We start from the raw sequence: 5297 nt of genomic DNA, 5'->3' as shown, positions 1-5297 counted from the left end.
AAACACAGAAATTGCACCGGAATTAAATACAAAATGCACAATGCCAACTTAAGTACAAGAAAACTGACTCTTCTTTACTGTCTATGTTTTGAACCATTCCTGTGACACTAGTTATATATTCTGATGCTTCACTTCAGGTTTACTGCATGCCTCTGACCTTCATATTGACGATGAAACACAGAAATTGCATCGGAGTTAAATACAAAAGGTACAATGCCGACTTAAGTACAAGAAAACTGCCTCTTCCTACAGTCTATGATTTGAACCATTCCTGTGACACTAGTTATAGATTCCGATGCTTCACTTCTGGTTTACCGTATTCCTCTGACCTTCTTAGTGACGATGAAACTCAGAAATTGCAACGGAATTATATACAAAAGGCACAATGCCGACTTAAGTTCAAGAAAACTGACTCTTCTTACTGTCTATGTTTTGAACAATTCCTGTGACACTAGTTGTAGATTCCGAAGATTCACTTCAGGTTTACTGTATCCCTCTGACCTTCTTATTGACGATGAAACACAGAAATTGCATCGAAATTAAATACAAAAGGCACAATGCCGACTTAAGTTCAAGAATACTGACTCTTCTTACTGTCTATATTTTGAACTATTCTTGTGACACTAGTAATAGATTCCGATGCTTCACTTCAGGTTTACTGTATCCCTCTGACCTTCTTATTGACGAAGAAACATAGAAATTGCATCGGAATTAAATACAAAAGGCACAATGCCGACTTAAGTACAAGAAAACTGACTCTTCTTACTGTCTATGTTTTGAACCATTTGTGTGACACTAGTTATAGATTCCGATGCTTCACTTCCGGTTTGCTGTATCCTTCTGACCTTCTTATAGACGATGAAATACAGAAATAGCTTCGGAATTAAATTCAAAAGGCACAATGCCTACATAAGTTCAGGAAAACTGACTCTTCTTACTGTCTAAGTTATGAACCATTCCTGTGACACTAGCTATAGATTCCGATGCTTCACTTCAGGTTTACCGTATCCCTCTGACCTTCTTATTGACGATGAAACACAGAAATTGCATCGGAATTAAATAGAAAAGGCACAATGCCGACTTAACTACACGAAAACTGACACTTCTTACGGTCTAAGTTTTGAACCATTCCTGTGACACTAGTTAAAGATTCCGATGCTTCACCTCAGGTTTACTGTATCCCTGTGACCTTCTTATTGACGATGAAACACAGAAATTGCAACGGAATTAAATACATAAGGCACAATGCCGACTTAAGTACAAGAAAACTGACTCTTCTTACTGTCTATGCTTTGAACCATTTGTGTGACACTAGTTATAGATTCCGATGCTTCACTTCCTGTTTACTGTATCCTTCTGACCTTCTTATTGACGATGAAACACAGAAATAGCTTCGGAATTAAATACAAAATTCACAATGGCGACTTAAGTACAAGAAAATTGACTCTTCTTACTGTCTATTATTTGAACCATTCCTGTGACACTAGTTATAGATGCCGATGCTTCACTTTAGGTTTACTGTATCCCTCCAACCTTCTTATTGACGATGAAACACAGAAATTGCATTGGAATGAAATAGAAAAGGCACAATGCCGAATTAAGTCCAAGAAAGCTGACCCTTCTTATTGTCTATTTTTTTAACCATTCCTGTGACACTAAATATTGATTCCGATGCTTCACTTCAGGTATACTGTATCCCTCTGACCTACTTATTGACGATGAAACACTGAAATTGCATCGGAACTTAAATACAAAAGGCACAATGCCGACTTATGTACAAGAAAACTGACTCTTCTTTACTGTCTATGTTTTGAACCATTCCTGTGACATTAGTTATATATTCCGATGCTTCACTTCAGTTTTACTGTATCCCTCTGACCTTCATATTAACGATGAAACACAGAAATTACATCGGAGTTAAATACAAAAGGAACAATGCCGACTTAAGTACAAGAAAACTGCCTCTTCTTACAGTCTATGATTTGAACCATTCCTGTGACACTAGTTATAGATTCCGATGATTCACTTCAGGTTTACTGTATCCCTCTGACCTTCTTATTGACGATGAAAGACAGATAGTGCGTCGGAACTAAATACAAATGGCACAATGACGACTTAAGTACAAGAAAACTGACTCTTCTTACTGTCTATGTTTTGAACCATTCCTGTGACACTAGTTATAGATTCCGATGCTTCACTTCACGTTTACTGTATCCCTCTGACCTTCTTATTGACGATGAAACACAGAAATTGCATCGGAATTAAATACAAAAGGCACAATGCCGACTTAAGTACAAGGAAACTGACTCTTCTTACTGTCTATGTTTTGAACCATTCCTGTGACGCTAGTTATAGATTCCGATGCTTCACTTCAGGTTTACTGTATCCCTCTGACCTTCTTATTGACGATGAAACATAGAAATTGCTTCGGAATTCAATAGAAAAGGAACCATGCCAACTTAAGTACAAGAATACTGACTGTTCTCACTGTCTATGTTTAGAACCATTGCTGGGACACTAGTTATAGATGCCGATGCTTCACTTCAGGTTTACTGTATCCCTCTGACCTTCTTATTGACGATGAAACACAGAAATTGCATCGGAATTAAATAGAAAAGGCACAATGCCGAATTAAGTACAAGAAAACTGACTCATCTTACTGTCTATGTTTTGAACCATTCATGTGACACTAGTTATAGATTCCGATGCTTCACTTCAGGTTTACTGTATCCCTCTGACCTCCTTATTGACGATGAAACACAGAAATCGCATCGGAATTAAATACAAAAGGCACAATGCCTACTTAACTACACGAAAACTGACTTTTCTTACTGTCTATGTTGTGAACCATTCCTGTGACACTAGTTAAAGATTCCGATGCTTCACCTCAGGTTTACTGTATCCCTCTGACCTTCTTATTGACGATGAAACACAGAAATTGCAACAGAATTATATACAAAAGGCAGAATGCCGACCTAAGTTCAAGAAAACTGATTCTTCTTACTGTCTATGTTTTGAACCATTCCTGTGACACTAGTTATAGATTCCGATGATTCACTTCAGGTTTCCTGTATCCCTCTGACCTTCTTATTGAAGATGAAACACAGAAATTGCATTGGAATTAAATACAAAAGGCACAATGCCGACTTAAGTACAAGAAAACTGACTCTTCTTACTGTCTATATTTTGAACCATTCCTGTGACACTAGTTGTAGATTCCGAAGATTCACTTCAGGTTTACTGTATCCCTCTGACCTTCTTATTGACGATGAAACACAGAAATTGCATCGAAATTAAATACAAAAGGCACAATGCCGACTTAAGTTCAAGAATACTGACTCTTCTTACTGTCTATATTTTGAACTATTCTTGTGACACTAGTAATAGATTCCGATACTTCACTTCAGGTTTACTGTATCCCTCTGACCTTCTTATTTACGATGAAACATAGAAATTGCATCGGAAATAAATACAAAAGGCACAATGCCGACTTAAGTACAAGAAAACTGACTCTTCTTACTGTCTATTATTTGAACCATTCCTGTGACACTAGTTATAGGTGCCGATGCTTCACTTTAGGTTTACTGTATCCCTCTGACCTTCTTATTGACGATGAAACACAGAAATCGCATCGGAATTAAATACAAAAGGCACAATGCCTACATAAGTTCAAGAAAACTGACTCTTCTTACTGTCTAAGCTATGAACCATTCCTGTGACACTAGTTATAGATTCCGATGCTTCACTTTAGGTTTACCGTATCCCTCTGACCTTCTTATTGACGATGAAACACAGAAATTGCATCGGAATTAAATAGAAAAGGCACAATGCCGACTTAACTACACGAAAACTGACACTTCTTACTGTCTAAGTTTTGAACCATTCCTGTGACACTAGTTAAAGATTCCGATGCTTCACCTCAGGTTTACTGTATCCCTGTGACCTTCTTATTGACGATGTAACACAGAAATTGCAACGGAATTAAATACATAAGGCACAATGCCGACTTAAGTACAAGAAAACTGACTCTTCTTACTGTCTATGCTTTGAACCATTTGTGTGACACTAGTTATAGATTCCGATGCTTCACTTCCGGTTTACTGTATCCTTCTGACCTTCTTATTGACGATGAAACACAGAAATAGCTTCGGAATTAAATACAAAAGGCACAATGGCGACTTAAGTACAAGAAAACTGACTCTTCTTACTGTCTATTATTTGAACCATTCCTGTGACACTAGTTATAGGTGCCGATGCTTCACTTTAGGTTTACTGTATCCCTCCAACCTTCTTATTGACGATGAAACACAGAAATTGCATCGGAATGAAATAGAAAAGGCACAATGCCGAATGAAGTACAAGAAAGCTGACCCTTCTTATTGTCTATTTTTTTAACCATTCCTGTGACACTAAATATTGATTCCGATGCTTCACTTCAGGTATACTGTATCCCTCTGACCCTCTTATTGACGATGAAACACTGAAATTGCATCGGAATTAAATACAAAAGGCACAATGCCGACTTATGTACAAGAAAACTGACTCTTCTTTACTGTCTATGTTTTGAACCATTCCTGTGACACTAGTTATATATTCCGATGCTTCACTTCAGGTTTACTGTATCCCTCTGACCTTCATATTAACGATGAAACACAGAAATTGCATCGGAGTTAAATACAAAAGGAACAATGCCGACTTAAGTACAAGAAAACTACCTCTTCTTACAGTCTATGATTTGAACCATTCCTGTCACACTAGTTATAGATTCCGATGATTCACTTCAGGTTTACTGTATCCCTCTGACCTTCTTATTGACGATGAAAGACAGATATTGCGTCGGAACTAAATACAAATGGCACAATGACGACTTAAGTACAAGAAAACTGACTCTTCTTACTGTCTATGATTTGAACCATTCCTGTGACACTAGTTATAGATTCCGATGCTTCACTTCACGTATACTGTATCCCTCTACCCTTCCTATTGACGATGAAACACAGAAATTGCATCGGAATTAAATACAAAAGGCACAATGCCGACTTAAGTACAAGGAAACTGACTCTTCTTACTGTCTATATTTTGAACCATTCCTGTGACACTAGTTGTAGATTCCGAAGATTCACTTCAGGTTTACTGTATCCCTCTGACCTTCTTATTGACGATGAAACACAGAAATTGCATCGAAATTAAATACAAAAGGCACAATGCCGACTTAAGTTCAAGAATACTGACTCTTCTTACTGTCTATATTTTGAACTATTCTTGTGACACTAGTAATAGATTCCGATACTTCACTT

Source organism: Schistocerca piceifrons, unplaced genomic scaffold (genome assembly GCF_021461385.2).
Source record: "Schistocerca piceifrons isolate TAMUIC-IGC-003096 unplaced genomic scaffold, iqSchPice1.1 HiC_scaffold_1544, whole genome shotgun sequence".
Taxonomy (NCBI): domain Eukaryota; kingdom Metazoa; phylum Arthropoda; class Insecta; order Orthoptera; family Acrididae; genus Schistocerca; species Schistocerca piceifrons.
Note: the sequence above shows the minus strand (reverse complement) of the source record.